Below are 18617 nucleotides of genomic sequence, written 5' to 3'. Positions count from 1 at the left end.
CTCTCAGTCTTCACACGTTTTCCAGGAACTGGTAGGAAGTAATCGATGACTGATTTTTGTACCTTTTACAGAATATCGCTTACTGGTAGTAGATGCAGCTAGACAAAAGTGAGAATTTTGGATGGCCACAGTCATAAAGGTGTTTCAGAGCGCCGCTGTCTCTCACAATATCCTCTCAGTCTTCACACGTTTTCCAGGAACTGGTAGGAAGTAATCGATGACTGATTTTTGTACCTTTTACAGAATATCGCTTACTGGTAGTAGATGCAGCTAGACAAAAGTGAGAATTTTGGATGGCCACAGTCATAAAGGTGTTTCAGAGCGCCGCTGTCTCTCACAATATCCTCTCAGTCTTCACACGTTTTCCAGGAACTGGTAGGAAGTGATCGATGACTGATTTTTGTACCTTTTACAGAATATCGCTAATACTGGTAGTAGATGCAGCTAGACAAAAGTGAGAATTTTGGATGGCCACAGTCATAAAGGTGTTCCAGAGCGCCGCTGTCTCTCACAATATCCTCTCAGTCTTCACACGTTTTCTAGGAACTGGTAAGAAGTAATCGATGACTGATTTTTGTACCTTTCACAGAAGATTTCTTACTGTACTAGACAAAGGTGAGAATTTTGGATGGCCACAGTCATAAAGGTGACACTGTTCCAGAGCACCGCTGTCTCTCACAAAATCCTCTCAGTCTTCACCTGTCAGATTTTCTAGGAACTGGTAGGAAGTAATCGATGACTGATTTTTGTGCCTTTTACATGGTACACAAAGTTGTAAAGATTGAACCTAATTAACTTCTCAATTTTCCTCCTCCCAGCTTTTTATTTTTATTTTGGTCCCTTAAGCTCCTTTAATTTTTACTCTGAAAATTGTTGAGAACCAAAATAATTTGTTGCCTGATAAGGGCTTCAGCCACTGGGACCGTCATGTCAAAATGGCTGACAAGATTAGATGATTAAAAAAATCTTCAAGGTCATGATGAAGGACATCAAGTCGCAACTGTGCCTTGGGTCATATCAAATTACATAAGAAATCCTCGTCAAAGCCTAAGGGACAACAGATGGTCCTCAAGGTCAAGAAGAAGATTGAGTCTCCACTGAGGACCTGAGGTCATATCAAATTACAAAACAAGTCATTGACATTAAGTATTGGCCAAAAACAGATACAAAATGTATAACATTAGGCCATCATGCTGTCTAAGGTGGTATCCGGTTACAGAAAACTTAAAATCCTTGGCAAAGACAAGGAATAACAGATGCTTTTTATGGTCATCAAATCCCACCTGCACCTGCATCTGCTTATGACATCCCTCTGCCTGAGGTAATATCGAGTTACCTTGCTCAAGGTCATGAAGGATATCCAATCACCAGTATGCTGCCTGGGGTCATATCATATTACATTAAGGAAACGAAGAACCTGGCTGGGGCAACAGATACTTCTCCTGGTCAGATAAGGAGCCTGACTTCATCATATCAAGTTACGCAGAACCACTATCATGGACATCGTGGACCAGGGGCTTGTTCAAGGACAGACAGAACATTAAGTCACTGAAGGAGTATCAAGGTACATATGGAAACGTCGACAGCAGCTCATGGTTTTCAAGGACATTACCTTAAGTCACAGCTGGTATATCAAATTTCATTTGTGAAGGAACTTCAGAACAGGAAGTCATGACGTAATAGTGGAGGCACAGCAGGGCATCATTAAAGGTCTTGTGAACATTATGTAACCACTGCAGCTGGAGCGGTATCAAATTACATAAGGAAATGGCTGAGATCAAGGGACAACAGATGGTTGTCAAGGTCATGAAGAACGTTGAATCAAGACTCAGAGCTTGAGATCGTATCAAATTACATAAGGCAATTCAGGGTCATAGATGTTTGCTGCGCTTGCGCATAGCTCGCTTGAACACATTGTAGATATTTGAAGTGTGCATCCAACTAACCTATAGGTATGATTTCCCAAATAGACATTTGGTCATCATTAACTGATACTGCATTTAATTTAATGCTTTGGTCACAATTGCACCTGTGACTGTAGAGGGAGTAGCTCCGGCCAGGTCCAAAAGCCACAAATTGTCCCTGCTGGACTGCTGGTTTGCTCAAGATTAAGTTATGGTGTCTATGTAACCTGGTACATTGTACCTGGAATTAAAATCAACGACCTGGAGGTCAAGGGACTAGGTAGGTAAGGTATCTTGCATATCTTTTCAATAACACTAAGAACAATTCAAGCGTAGAACAGAACTTCCTTCTTACAAAGATTAATCCCCTTCTTATAATAATTTGTACTATCAAGCGCTTGTTGACTTCTGACATGTACTACAGAAACTTGTTTTTCCACAACTGCTATGATCGATTGTACAGATAGATGTTTTTAATGTTTAATGTACTATGTATGTGTGATCTTTTGTGTGTCTATGGGTTTTTATACCTGGAATAAAGAAATGAAGATAAGAAGAAAAAATTCAATGATTACATCCCAGCCAAGCTTTATTGCAAAAAATTTCATCAGCGATGCTCATTAATCAAGCCCTGAAATTAACGAGCGGCACTTTTACGACGTGTTAATGACCATTTACAATGACGCATCATCGCTCAACATTCTCCAGTGTGCAGTAAAGGCTGCCCTCATTTGTTACACGTGCCGCGGCCATTACAAACCGTTCCCAAGCGTTACATAACTAAGATGCAAAGCCACCATTAAACAAGTCATCATGCAGAATTGGGGACCATTAAAACCACCAGAAATGGGGTTTTATCATGTCTAATGCGGAAAATGAAGAGAACATAGTCTCCAGATTAGCGCACCTTTGCCACAGGTACATGCATTACAATCTCCATCCTATACATAACTAAGATGCAAAGCCACCATTAAACAAGTCATCATGCAGAATTGGGGACCATTAAAACCACCAGAAACATGATTTTATCATGTCTAATGCGGAAAATGAACAGTAGTAGTTAGCATGGAAATATTCGTGTCTTTAGGAGAACATAGTGTCCACATTAGGGCATCTTTGATGATGACTTCTATACGTATAACAGACCTAAAATTGCCACAGCTGCATCCATTGCAATCTCCATTGACATTTTCTGATCAGTCCAAAATCCGGTTCACGGATTTTTTTTCAGGTCCGTTTTTTCTTGACCAGTCCAATACAAAATGGGTTTTCTACTGGCAGTACCCACCTCTAGACAGCAATAAATACTGGTTCGGACCCAGGCAAAACACTTGCCATCTTGAATAACCTTCCAAAAATAATTTCATCAGGTTGGTAGATCATAGAACATAAGAGTTTTCATTTACACAACCAGTTTTTCTCACCTGCTGACGTTAAGATGTCTGTCAGACATCTTCCTCAGAGCTTCTAACTGGAGTTCTGCTTCTCGTTGCTATATGAGATGCAGAACTCCAGCTAGAAGCTCTGACAGAGGAAGATGTCTGACAGACATCGAAACATCAGTAGGTGAGAAAAACTGGTTGACAATGTGTAAAGGGAAACTCTTACTGTAAATGCAGAAATTTTCGCGGTGGATTAATATTCGGGGTTTTCGCGGTGACCACTTCACCGCGAACTTAAATCCACCGCGAATTTTTTTCTATTGTGGTATTAGGCTGCAGTCTATGGTGTAGCCGCGAAATTAAGTCCACCGCGAAAAGTCCCTTTTCCTGCTACCGCGAAATTAAATCCCCGCGAACTTAAATGCATTTACAGTATGTCCTATCTTGAATAACCATTATCAAGCCCATCTATTAATAGTAGTATAATCTCGAGAATTTTTATCTTCAATTCTCAGACGTCACCAGTCAAGAACCCTTCACAAGCAGTACGCCCGTGTGTCAACCACCCTCAGTATCTCCTGTCCCTCCTCACCTGCCTGAAAGCCTTCTTAATCACTCATAATGCGTTCTCGGCTTCCGCTGACAGCGCAACATTAAAACGTGTCGGCGAGCTTCTTAAAGGCTTAGGTAAATGCATCGCTGCCCCAAAACTATCGGCTACAAGACTTTTCTATTGATCTCTGCACTCTTTAGACAAGTACTGGTGAACTCTGAGGGATGGGTTCAGCGGGTGTGCAGCTCAGTGCAAACAATTCTGCAAGACACACGGGCTATTCTGTGGCGTTCTAAAGGTTCATATTGGATTTTCCATTAGGCAGATCGCAGCTGTCTGGCGTATTCTGATACACGTGTCTGCCGACGGAATTTGCGGGATTTTGTCTGCCTAATCCGATGATGCCATTATTTGTCTTTCAAAAGTGAATTTTCATTTCTGCGACCGTCATAGGGTGACGTCTATTGTACTGTGTTTTTGTGTAGAAAGGATCATTGGATAATTTTTTCATGGAAGATATTCTGAGACAACTTATAGACTTATGCCTCACTTGTGGTGCAAGAGGATTTTCTGTGGATGTACCTGTAAGCATAAAATGCTTAATGTGCTCAATATTTGTATATCTGTATCTAAGTCTGAGTCAGATAATCATTACAGTGCCTTATGGCATAAAGCGACAGGTATATAGAACCTGGAGTTGGACAAAGCAAGTAACAATTTAATTGGATTGGAAGCGGCCATTGATCCCTTTTTCTACATACCTGCAAAATCCTTTTACGTTAAACTTTGTCTTTCTGTATGGTTCTACTTTTCAACGAGTAAGATTCTTGAAATGTATGATAGAAAATAAATCGATACAAAACAATATTATTAGCCACTTTGAAGTATACTGTTTGAATGTTCACAAACACATCGTCATCCATCGGCAGTCATGTTTGGTTGGGGAGGTAAAAGGCAGTGGGAGGAGATGGTTGGACTCTTCCTCCCAATACCTTGCCTTAGACACCTATACTGCCCCTATTTAAATCTTTTAAGATTCAAAAGCTTTAGCTTGTTACATTTCTTCTGTTGCTTTGAGCAAATGAATTAAACAAAAAGAATCAAAAACAGAAATTTGCTGGTTCCAAGAAGGTCTGTAATAATGTTTTGCACAAATAATAGAATTAAAACAAATCAAAACAAACACCCTGGTTACTTGACATTTGTCCTTTTTGCCTTTTTGCCTATAATGTAGTTTCTGTTATTTCTTTGTTTATGTTATTCTGTACATGGTAATTGCCTGTAAAGCAGTGTGTTAAGCACAGCCCTGCTGTATAAAGAAAACAGAAATAGAATAAAAAATAGATAAATAAAAACCTGCTGCATTTTACAAGTCTCTGCTGACTGCACTTGATTTGTTTCCGTCATTCCTCATCTCATGACCATTTGCAGAACAGATTGCCCCATTTCCCTGATAGCATTAGTATCACCTGGCTCATACTGATGGAGCAGGACATTAATACGGCCTACTTGACATGTTGATTACCTTGAAAAAATCAATGGGGATAATTTAATGAGAAGACAAGATGATTTTGCCACGCTTGAGTGATGTGGTAATCACCAAATGTTTGTGCACGTTTTGTGCTACATTTGTGAAATATTCGTCCGTAACAAACGATGTATTGTTCTATGGGTGGTTAAGAGGGTAGAATGAGAATATCATTATATATTTCTTAGTTTCCATTATGTTACAAGTTTATGTATAATTTTGCAATATGATTTTATACATTGTATCATGTTTTGTTACCTTAGTAACCCACTTGGAAATCAGCAAAAACATGCTGAAGGGGCCACCCAGGAGTCCATAAGATGAAATGAATAAATAGCTAAATAGAAGTAACTTGCATTGAATTTCCTTAAAAACTTAATGAAAGGCACTTGACACGACTTTCTCGTTCACTTACTAGGCTACAGCACTTCATAAATACTAGTATTGTCCCAAGAAAAGGCCCAGGGCCACGAGTGATAGAAAGTAAAATGCAACCACTTAAAGGTGCATCTATGTGTGGACCTTGTCTTCTTTGTAATTTGATATGATGGGTGTCATATTACACAGCAGGAGACTGGAATTAATCTACAAAAAGATGACAATATTTTTGGAATGAAAATCTCAAGATTTGTCAATTTTCAACAAGGTGCAAAGACTCCTGCTGGACGTCAATATGAATATTATGATTCGTTGAGAGAAGTTTTTCACAAAATATCAGAGGCTACAAGCGTTTGTCCAAAGTGCTCTGCCCAGTCCAATGATAATCCACTTGCTGTTTGCAGCACTCGTAGACTATTAATAAGCAAACGTCCTCTGCTAATCTTTCTTCCCTAGTGACTATGTTGCTGTTGCCTAATACCAATACCTCAATATTCCAAGAAAAGGGAAAAAAAAGTATTTGAAAAAAAAAGTTTTGCTGCAGTACCAAGTTCATCGGGAGACCAAAAATCGACTTCGATCTTTGTCTTTCCAACACCTACCCATGTACCAAATATCAATACAATCCAACCAGAGGTTCTAAAGTTCTGACTGCAAATATGTGTACTACACCAGCTTCATTCTTCATGGAGAAAACAATAGAAGCAATGCAACAAAAGAAATGCTGTCTGCCTGAAATGCTAACCATTAAATACTGTATACAGACATGCACTAGGCCCAGGTATAAGGCACCTAAAGCCCCAAAGTATGATAGAAAATTATACAATTATTCCAAAAAGCAGTTACTCAAGCAGCTAGAAATAATTTTGGAAATGTTTCAACTAGCATCCATTAGTTTTTGTCAGTGACACTGAAGTGATACATATTATGACTGTGTGATACAATACAATTAGAACTATAAGTCTTTGAGCAAAATTCAGCCGGACAATATACATTTTAATAAAAGTCTCATACTGCAATGTCAATGAGGTAACGTTACTGCATATAGACCCAGCATGCTCGGGTTTAAGTCACCCAAAGCTCGAAAGTATAACTATACAGAGTATAATACAATTATAACTTTTTGAGCCAAATTCAGCCAGACAATAAAACATTGGGTCACCTTTATCCGCCAGTAACCTAACCTTCGGTTTGTTTAAAGGAGGATATTTGGGGATATCAATTCGGCGAATGGTAGTCTCAAATTTCAATATTTTGAAGATATTTATAACTTGAAACCACTGTCTGTCGACTTGATATTCCTAAACATCCTCATGGCTGCCTTTTTCAGACAAAGGAGATAGGTTACCCAGGAAATTAAGGTGAACAAGCGTTTAATCTAAATAAAAGTCTTCCACTGCAATGGCAATAGTCAATGCGGTATAATAGGAAAAACAAGAACAAAGGGGATAAAATAAAACAATATTATAACTCTTAAGGCAAAACTCAGCTAGACAATATAAATTCTAAGAAAATTAAGTCTCCCACTGCATTGGCAACAGTCAATGCGGTACTGTACATAGACCCAGCCTCGGTGGCTAGACCCGAGGCAGCCCTGATGGCTTTAGTTCCATATCTGAGGACGCAATCAATACGTATCAGGGGACCTGACCCCATTTAGACGGCGCAACTTCTAATTGAGTTTTCCTCCGGCAGCTGAGGAAATTAAACCACGCCGAATCGTTTAAAACAGACCGTGCGATTTGTTCATCAAACGGATCCGCGATCTCTCCAACCTTTCGGGGGGACCCTCTATACCGGATCTGGTGCCGAAATCGCAAACGATGCCGCGGCCTTTGTTACCCATAAAGCCCCAGCCCCTATTCCGTGCTGATCTGATTGCTGTAAAACGCCGGATTACGAATAATGTCCCCGGGATGTCTTTGATATGGCTCGAGCCAGTTTCGACCTCAGACAAAATGCCTCTCTCTTGATGGCGGCTTCGTGACGAGATTGCTCGTTTAATCCCGTAACCTTTTGACAAACTTTATGCTGAAGCCATTACAGGCAAGGACCCATAGGTACTTTGTTACTTGCCTAATCTTTAGTGCTCATTAGGCCATCAAGAAGGCATTTTGCCGGATAGTTTCGGGCTGTTAAGGACAAAGTAAAGCTGACTAGGCTAAATAGCTTATCTACCTTCTATTTAATCGTTGGTGTTGTGTCTTATCCAGTTTAATGTACTGAAAATTACCATATTTGCACCTCTTCCCTAACAGTTCTTAAGGCCAGCGCAATGCAATTGTTTGCTTAAGGAAATTTTCTTAAAAAGCCTCGAGAGATACATGTAAAGTGTGTTTGGCTAAATTTGGTACAGCTATGGATGCAGCAGTTTATTTAGAATTTTTCAAATTCACGTTTCGATATAGCATAGACTTCGTTTTTGTTAATTTTGGATAATACAAATTCGAAGAATCTTCTCAAAGACTTTTTAAAATTATGATTAAGGAAATTTTCCTTAAAAGACTCGAGATGTGTGGCTAAATTTGGTACAGCTATATGGATGCAGGAGATTGTTTTAGATTTTTCAAATTTACGTTTTGGCATAGCATCTTCGTTTTTGTTAATTTTTGATAATATCAAAGAATCTTCCCAAAGACTTTTTCAGATTACGATTTAAGACGTTTTCTTTAAAAGCCTGAAGAGATACAGTGTGTTTGGCTAAATTGGGTACAGCTATTGATTGTGGCAAATTCACAATCAAATGTGTCTAAATATCCTGCTTATGAAAGCAACGAGAATATGGATTTTCGACAAAAAGATATTTGCGAAAGTTATGAATACAATCAAAATTAAACTTGAAAATTTATTGGAATAGTTGCACAAAGAACTTCAACATTTTGAAAGAACCCTTATTTCTGGGAGCAGATTTTTGGTTGAATAGAGACAAGAAGGGTTTAGGGCTTTGTAAAGAATTCCACTTATGAGGTCAGGATTTCGGAGTGATATCTAGATGTGTCTACTGGGGCTGCCTGCAAAATGAGGAACAATGTCAATAACATGTTGCAGCCTCCCAATACGACCTACCCGAAGTCGCCATCGATTTTCGTTACCTGGATTACCCGGTATCGGTCATGTCATTCGCACAATCAAATCGGCCGGGGAAAATCCAGCAATCCCGGGCTTACCCGAAATGGGTTTGGCTGATACCCTGCGGTAGCCCCTTGTATGCCAAATGGCAGCTCAGTGGATTTACTTAAAACAACATAAATGGTGTTTTAGTCCAGGAGGCCCGGGTCAATCGGCGGATCAATGAGGAGCGCTGTTACAGTCTCTCTTCATCAGGCGGGCCTGCGTCCCCCACAAAAGGGATATCGGACAATTCTGGCTGCAACGCTGCAGTTGGAGTGGACACTTTGCATGGGATTGTACAAAAATGGCTGCAAACATTTAATAGCCATTTGATGGGATGCAGTTGGCTTTGGTGGCGTGATAGCTTTCATTCTATTTCAATCAAGTGTATTGTACTGTATCTGTATTGCAGTGGAAAAAAAGCCCACTCTAACAAAATGGCTGCAAACATTTAGACATTTGATCGGATGCTGTTGGCCTTGGTGGCGTGATAGCTTTCATTCTATCTCAATCATCTGCATTGTAGTGAAGAGAAGCATGAGTATGATTGCTTCAAGAATCAAAAACCATAAAAACCTCTTGACCTAACAAAACGATTGCAAACATTTAGCTATTTGGTCTGGTCTATCTGTCTTGGGTTGTAGAATAGTTTCCCCTCTTCTATTCTCATCATCTGCATTGTAGTGAAAAAAAGGACATTGTACGACTGCTTCAAGAGTGAAAAACCATTACTGTCAATACGACAAAATGGTTGCAAACATTTAGCCATTTGAACGAAAACAGTTGGCCTTGGTGGTGTAATAGCTTTCATTCTATCCCAGTCATCTGCATTGAAGTGAAATGTACAATTGATTCAAGATTAAAAAACCATTGCTGTCAATCCAAAAAAATGATTGGAAGCATTTAGCCATTTGGTGTTTATGTACTTGGTGGTATAATAGTATTCTATCTTATCATTTGCACTGTACTGAAAAGAACTGCATGTGCACTTGATTTAAAAGTGAAAAAACATGCATGTGCGGATGTCATCCAGAAAATCAAACCAACATGGCCTTATAGTTTTCAGTCTGTTATAACCAATCTGCATCTGCACTGAAATAAATTTGCTTCTGGAGATGAGACCATTGCTGTTTATTGAACAAGATGGCTGCAAACATTTAGCCATCTGATCTGTGTGTCCTTGGTGGCAGAATAGTTCGTTTTGTCTTAATCATCTGACTTTGTACTGAAATTCGTCTTGATCATTCACACTTGTACTGGACACACTGGATAAGGAAGAAGATTGGGCAATTACAATTGTGGAAACTTGGAAGGCCATAGCTGCTAATGAAACAAAATTGTTGCAAACATTCAGCCATTTGATCTAATGTGCGTGTCCTTGGAAATGAAATGGCTTGGAGTTTGTCTTTATCAAAGAATTTAGAGGCACAAAACAAGTGAGGAAAATGCAGTTATACGAGAGTTGGAAAAGAAAGAATTTTAACCATATGATCTGTTTGCGTCCTTGCTCATTACCTCGGAGTCCATAAAAATGATCATCTGTTTTTGGCGTGCTTGTGTGTGCGTGACTCTAATTTTGAAGGAATCCTCCGATGGCACCACAAGAGCCACAAACACAACAGACATGACTGCTTAACGTTTCACAATGATTTGATAAGCATTAATCTAACAACTAAATGGACAAGGACTCTCTTTAACTGTTGATGCTTACATGTAAGTTGTTAAGCATACTATTAGAAAATGGTCACAAGTATTTAGAAAACGCTCCCATCTTTCAGTTGGGATTGGCGACTCCCATCATCTAGACTTGCGCCTAATAACCCAAACAGTGGGACAAATAGATAGATAAAAATGTAAATGCTCCAACAGTCATTGCTCAAGCTGCTGATTGAAGAAAATGGTAGCACACATTTAGCCAGCTGATGTCTCCGTTTTCTACTGGTTGGGATTGTGTGCGTTTATCATCATCAGGCTCACTTGTGTTGGACAGTTGGGACGTTTTGGTCACGGCAAAGGACAGACATCAGACACTCGGCACCAAGATTTAGGCCATGGAAATTTATTTTGTTGCTGCTCCGATTTTTTCAGAAACAACAGACTTGGCAGCTCACTCCAGACCCTTGCAATTTAGCCCCACCAATTGTAAGCTCCTCGCAATTCTGTGTTGGACAAGAGGGACATTTTGGTCATGGCAAAGGACAGACCTTAGGCAGTCAGGCAGGCACGAAGAATACCACAAGAGTCGAGGCACTGGCTACAAGGGTGGCTGATTGAGCCAAATGCCTGAGAATGCTTTACAACAAGTCTAGTTAATGGATGTCGGGGATTTTTCTAGAAAAAAATTGCAACTCAAAGCACTGAGATGGAGATGATCTACCAAACAGGGGTCATGGGGTTTATGTTGGTGTTCCCCCTTCCAGAGTTTGGATTTTAAAATAATTTTTACATAAAGATAAGGCATTCTAAGGCTTCTTGATGGGCAAAATCAATGCCAGATAGGTCACACTTGAAGACAGTGGCCATAAGTGACCTAGCACCATCCTTCCTCAATCAGAATTGTAGGCTTGCCAGAGAATCTGCTCCCCAGGGTAAGGTATGCATGGTCAGTGAACTTGTTCCCTTCTTAAGAAAAGCCCTGGGGGATAGTTAGATCACTAACGTTTGAATGCAAGTTGGACTACAAACCTTGCACAGAATATAAAAGTACAGGAGCCATCAGAGTACAGGGAGTGTAGACACTACCATTTTGGGGACTTAACTTCTTTGTCAAATGCACCTGGTGAATGCAAAATTTGGCCTAGATAATGCTTAAAATGGGGCACATAAGCGGCACTTACAGGAATGATTTTATGGTGACACATGATGTCTTTATATTGGAAGACAAGCAAAAATTAGCATTTCAATACATCTGTACTTTCCTTTGTACTAAATCATACACTGATGACTACTCCATTAGTAGTGCATTGCAAATTCACATCAAGCCAGTTTATGATGAAATCTTCTACAACCGTAATAAAGCATCAACATTTCACTTTATTACAGCTGTCCCTGGTGCTGAATACTTGACTTTTCCAGCAATATTTTGCCTTTTCACTTCAAGCTAGTTTTCAATCAATATTTTATACAATAGGATAAGAAACTATCAGGATTTTATTTCTTTGTTACTGTCCCTGGTGCTAAATTTCTAACTGCTGTTGACTTCTTACAGAAATTTTCATCTTTTGACTTCAAGCTAGTTTTCAGTCGACATTCTATTCAATAGGACAAGAAGCTATCAGCATTTTGTTTCCTTATATTATTTCTGTGCCTGGTTCTGAATGTCTAACTGCTGTTGACTCACCAAAGCAATGATGTGCCTTTTTACATAAAGCTAGTTTTCAGTCAATATTTCATACTAAAGGACTATTTCCTAGTGCTGAATTTCTAACTGCTCTTCACTCCTCTACTGAGCCAAGTCAAGCAAAAATGTATACCAAAAAACAATATGCTAAAGTACAAGAAGCAACAGTAAAGGACAAGAAGCTTTCAACATTTTATGTCAGTATTACTGTCCCTGGTACTAAATTTCTGACTGCTGTTGACTTCCTCAAGACATGTCTTCCCTTTTAACTTCAAATTAGTTTTCAGCCAATATTTTATACTACAGGACTATCAGCATTTTGTTTCTGTATTGCTGAATTTCTAACTGTTGTTGACTTTTATCAGAAATATTTTGCCTTCTTACTTCAAGCAAATTTTTAGTCAATATTTTGCACTATAGTATAGCGTTAATTCATCTTTATCCGTGGGGCAACCTATATTCGCTGTGTTTATAAACAGGGTATCCAGGGATATTAATTCAATGGACGGTAATCTCAAATTGTACTATACTAAAAATATCATACTTTGAAACCACCATCCGTCGACTTGATATCCCTAGATAGATTGTTCTTAAAAAGAACGAATAAAGGTTACCCAACGGATAAAGGTGAACTAGCATTAAGATGTTATCAGCATTATTTTGTTTCTGTATTGCCGTCCCTAACTGCTGTTGACTCCCCCAAATCAATGATGTGACCATTTACTGAGCCAAATTTTGCCAAAATCTATACCAAAGACACTACACTAAAGGACAAAAAGCAAAACTAAAAGGACAATAAGCTTTCAACATTTTATCTTAGTATTACTGTCCATGGTGCTGATTTTCTGACTGCTGTTGACTTCCTCCATTGTTATTTTGCCTTTTCATATGAGCTATTTTCAGCCAATATCTTATACTGAAGGACAAGAAGCTATCAGCATGTTGTTTTTGTATTGCTGTTCCTAGTGCCAAATTTCTAAATGCTGTTGACATTCTCCAGCATTATTTTGCCTTTTCACTTCCAGCTAGTTTTCAGTCAGTATTTTGTTTTACTCTACAGAATAATACGTTAACAGCTTTTTGTTTTTGTATCTCTGTCCCTAACTGCTGTTGACTCCACCAAAGCAATGATGTGCCCGTTTACTGAGCCAGCTAAAAGTCCACATCAATAAGTGTGCCGTGTCAGAACTGCCTAACTGGCCCGGGGGTCAGCATCGATTTGCCAGATCAATTGGCATACAGCATTTCACAATGCATTAATGTATGAGACATCTTCCTTATTCATTGCTCAGAAAGCGGGCGTTCCCCCTGCACTGGGAAGGGTTTCCAATGAGCGAGGGATCGCATGTTATAATCCCACTTCATCAGTGATAGTCCAGTATTCATTTAAGGCAATCCAGTAGCCTGTATTCTAAGATTTGGTCTGTATTGCATTGAATACTGTTGATACTAGTATTCAGAGGAGAACAGTGTGTAGTACATTGAGATGGCAATGTTGACCACAATATCAAATAAAAGTGAAACCATTTCTAAATACATGGTTTTGTTTTTGTGCTTCTACATTACATTGCATGTCATAATTCCACTTTATAAATGGTAGTCCAGTATTCATTCAAGACAGTCCAGTGGCTTAAATGTAATCAAGTATGTATTGAATGCTAATTGTATTTAGAGAAAAACAGTGTGTAGTGTGGCAACATAGCAATATTGACCTATATTGACCACAACGTTAAATGAATCTAAAACCATCTCTAGTAAGTACATATTTGCCTTTTCTCATCTAAATCTTTCCACTGATTTTTCTTCTATAGCTCTACTTTTGAAGATTCCATTACTTTGATTCATTTGGCTGTATAGGGAGAAATACAGCCAGGGCTACCAAACTATATTTATGTAGCTGAAGTCTATTATGTAACTGTGCAATAAACAATAACAGCATTATGTTTATCGATACATGAGGTTTGCTTCCTTTTGAAGAAAAAACGCTGCATGTCATAGCTAATGAAGGCTAAATGTATCCACTATGCACAAAATTAAAGTATGACATTGAAAGACAAGTGTCCTCATGCATTTTAGTTTATATATGTAACATATCTCACTAGACTTTTGGCCAGCCTAAAAAATTATCAGAACAAAACAACAATCCCTACATACCCAGCCTTATGTTGTGCATCAGGACTGAAACAGGAAACACAGCATTTTTTCCTAGGCCTTTCCAATGACAGGTGCTGAGATAATTAAGATGCGAGTCACGTACCTCATCTGCGGGGTCTCAGACCTCCCTGACCACACCTGAGGTCACACCAACAGCAGCACACGGCGATCCACCGTTGCCGACGGCGTTTCTATGGCAACCGCTCTGTCCGCACCGAGCTCTGCGCAAAGAAAGCAAGGATGTCAGCAAGCATGTCTGAGAGATGGGGAGAGTTGAACTTGAAGAGTAAGAGCCTGAAGTCTGGTGGCAGCAACGTGCTCAGTTCTCACAATGCAGACACAACACAATCAATACGAGGAGGGCACATCTGGTAGATCAATGAACAACAGAGCACCGAGCATGGCCAGGCAAGGACAGGAGTTACGCTATACAATGTACCAGTTATGGGCTGATCAGTAAATTTTAGGTTTCATTCAGACAAAGTTTGCATGGATAATGATTCAGAAAGGGGGTGGGTACACCGTACCGGTAAAAACTGCTGTTTCTTCTTCTTTGTCCAGTGCAGAAAAAATGGATTCGAAAATAAACAGATTGTATCAGAAGTTGTTCATGTGTTTTGGAGGAGCAAGAACAAGTTAGAGTAAAGTTGAGTCTCTGCTGGTTCATTCTAGTGACCCTAAAGAAGTGTAATGGTCCCGATGTCCCTCAAAATATCCAGAGGAAAATCTTCAGTTCTATCTAGTTGTAGAAATTGAATTGTATTCAAAAATTGTTTAACTTCTCTTTGAGAATATCAGAAGGATGCTGAAAACAAGATATTGAATCAACCCAGCCCAGTATATTGCCTACCCTGCAACTCACAACCTTCGAGAAAACAACGTAAAGTGATCTCAATCCAGTTTTAGCTCACTGAAGAGCTAGTCTTCAACTTGTCGTGACAGAGATGACAGACGCTATGTACAGTGTTTACAGGTTCATTGTACAGGGGAAATTCCCATAGCTATTTACGACAAGCACAATGAACAGTGGACCACGGCTTAACAACTGCAACCCTTTCCGGTAGCGTGCATGTCGGGTGAGCGACACAGCCGGAATCGAACTCACGGAATCTTGTTCCAGAGGCAAGGCCGCTAACCAATGGACTACGCACGCTACCGCTTGGGCAAGATTGCCATCTATCGGAGGGGTGAGAATACACCCATGTATCTTTATCTGTTGCTTCCAATTATGTACATTGCTGGGAGGTTGGGATTGATTTCTCTGGACGGCGGGTTACATCAATAACAACATCGCAAGAAGGTGGAGATCAATACGGCAATACCTGTGGTGGAAAACTTCTGATGATATTGGATGTGTGTACCGTATTTTCTCGAATTAAGCACGCACCGCAATTAAAATACGAACCCCTGACAGATCTGTGGGACTGTAAATTCTAACAGACCCTGAACTGGATGAATTTAAATTTATTATGTTTTCCGCAGGTTATTTTGCATAAACTAGCCTGGGGAAACACTGTCATTGGCTCTATGAACATGTGAATTGCCTACTGCAATGAACTGGTAGAAGTACCTCCAACTGGAAACCCAAACTTTGGCAACAACTTGTAGCACCTTTTCAACTTTGAAAAGTTTAAAACGTGCGTACTTTAATCGAGAAAATGAGGTAGATGTACGTCTGTGCACGTGTGTGGTATTGGATAAGTAGCTTTTTCATGAAGTTACATTTCCTCAGTACGATGGCTGAGCGACTATGCTAGCAAACATGAGTTCAAGAGGCCAAGTATATAAATTGTAAAGTCTAATGGAGATAGAAATAAACAAACAGATAAACAAACAAAGGTTCGATTCCTGGCCAGATGTTTTTTTCATATCATGACTTTCCTCCTTCAAAAATTGGAAGCTCAATTTGGCTTGAGAGGTACATGTATCATTGATAAAGAAGTAGCATGTTTGCAACTTCATTGCCTATATCAAATGATAGTTTCAGACACAAACCAGAGCCACAGACCTTCCTGAGTATGGTTTCCATTTCCACCCATTTTTGCTGCTTTGATGATAGCCACTACCACTGGGACTAACAGGATGTCATGAAACGTTCCTCATCATACATGAGACATTCCACAGAAGGTCCCAATGCACGTAGAGTAGGGTTCCTTTCCAGTTTGAGTGGTTCAAGATCTACAATCCTACATGTAAATTCAGGTGGTGTAAGAAGAAGGATAGGCTCTGCTCACATTAGTTCTCACATTTACATTGATCTCCAACTAATGCCACTGACTGTTTTTTTATGTCCCAAACTTGTACTTGTTGCATATATACAAGTTCTGTTAGACTCCAAACAAGATGATTAAGTCGTGTCCACACTTGCTTTATATGGCAGCCACAAAATGAGTTTAATGAAAATGTTCACATTAGAACTATCATCATATGTCACAGGCTTTGTTTTGTCCAGTTCTGTTACACTGAAAACAACATTCTCTGGGTGAAAAGTTTAAACTTTTCACTATGGAATTTACCAACACAGATCTTTCATTCGGATAACATTCTCTGGGCTTTAAACTGTAGACAGGATAAAGTCATAATTATACACCCTTGCTTTCTGTAGTAGCTACAAAACAAGTTCAGACACACACTCACTATCCAGTGTAGTGTCTGTTGTTTCCCGTCTTGCAAGGGTTGGACGTTTCATGAACTTCAACTCGTTTAGGTCTGATTGCTGATCTCCATCCGCCTCTGTCAAGGGGGGGTTGGGGGTGGTTGGCTTTCTGCAAGACCAGTTCATGGGAAATTTTCACATAAGCACTATTATCATATATATGATAGATTTTGTTTCATACTTTTAGGCTTTGAGTTCTGTTAATTTATAAAACTAAAAACCATATTTGCTAGACCAAACAAGAAAGGATAAAGATCCTGTCTTACCCTTGCTTTATGCAGTAGCTAAGAAATGAGTTCAAAGGAAATTTTCAAATTTGATTTAGCACTAACTCCATATTCTTGCACTAACTCCATATGTCCCAGGCTTTGAGTTCTGTTAAACTAAAAACCACATTTGCTGTGCCTAACAAGAAAGGATAAAGTCTTGTACATGCCTGCTTTTCTACAGAAGGTACTAAGATAAGCTTAAGATGTTGTGCCCCTAAGCCGTTAAACCCAAGGTCAGGTTGAAAATCAATTCTGATCCATACCGTGGGAGGAAAGTTCGCGGGGGATATTAGCTTCCTCGGGGTCGATAGACATTCTGTCACCTACACCTCAGGACTGTACCATCTGGGGAATTTGGGGGGGGGGGGGGGGGGCAAATCTAGCTGCCTGATGTCTACCATTCTGAAGTTTAAGACGATGAATAATGATATGAGTGACTTTTTGGAAGTTTGCAAACACTCTGTTACACAAGAAATACATGATGGTACATTCTGTCACCCACACCTTTGGACTTTACCATCTGGAGAATTGGGGGGGGGGGATATAGATGCCTACTGTCTAACAATCTCAAGTTTAAGAGTGACTTCCGTAATGTTTAGTGTAAATACTCTTCGGCCACACCAATTTAATTTCTTGGTTCACGGATTCGCTCGCTCCTATTTTTTGGAAAAAAAATAAAAATAAAAATTATCACTCAGTAAAATTTTCACCATTAATGAAACCATTCACCAACTTTCTGGTGTACCAAATTGGCCTTTATATTATAAGCTCCTTAAAGTGTGGGTACAGGTGCTGTAACTGTACAATAATAGTATTTTTGTACTTTTTTCAAGCTGAAAACTTTTTTTCTTTATGTTTTCGATTAGCCATTACCTTTACCCCAACCATTTTACAATTTAATTTTTATTTTTATTTCGCCCTCTCGCTCCATATTTTTAATAAAAAAATCCGTGAACCAAGAAATTAAATTGGTGTGGCCTTAGACTAGAGTACAGGACTGTGCCATCTGTGGGCATGGGGAAGGGGAATATAGGAGTCTCTCTAATCAATAACACTAACAGACTCAAGTTTAAGTGTCTGTAACTCTTGCAAGTTTTTGTATCGATCCTGAAGACATCAACAGTGGTTGTTGAAAATTTTATGCACCATACTGTTGGAAGAAAGTTGTACTGTGAAAACAGGACATCTTCTATATTCTAGTACACAATGCATTTTTTCAACTACACTACAAGACCACTGTCTGTGAACAAGGGGAAACAATAAAGATCACACTCAACATCATCACATTTTAGTTGAGTGTCATTTCTGGCTAGCAAGAATGTTTTGTGACAGAGCGTGCTAC

The 18617-nt window shown here is 39.3% G+C and overlaps 1 long non-coding RNA gene across 1 annotated transcript in view; it reads right to left on the bottom strand.

Annotated features, from left to right (window-relative positions):
* LOC118429447 overlaps nucleotides 1–14556 on the bottom strand; it is a 101057-nt gene extending 86501 nt beyond the window's left edge. Inside the window, exon 1 of the long non-coding RNA XR_004832727.1 lies at nucleotides 14454–14556. This is a non-coding gene — a long non-coding RNA (uncharacterized LOC118429447). The remainder of the gene's footprint in view (nucleotides 1–14453) is intronic.
* Between the last annotated feature and the right edge of the window lie 4061 nt (nucleotides 14557–18617).

This window comes from Branchiostoma floridae, chromosome 13 (genome assembly GCF_000003815.2).
Source record: "Branchiostoma floridae strain S238N-H82 chromosome 13, Bfl_VNyyK, whole genome shotgun sequence".
Lineage (NCBI taxonomy): Eukaryota > Metazoa > Chordata > Leptocardii > Amphioxiformes > Branchiostomatidae > Branchiostoma > Branchiostoma floridae.
The sequence above is the reverse complement of the archived record's forward strand: the minus strand, read 5'-3'. Positions and strand labels throughout refer to the sequence as shown.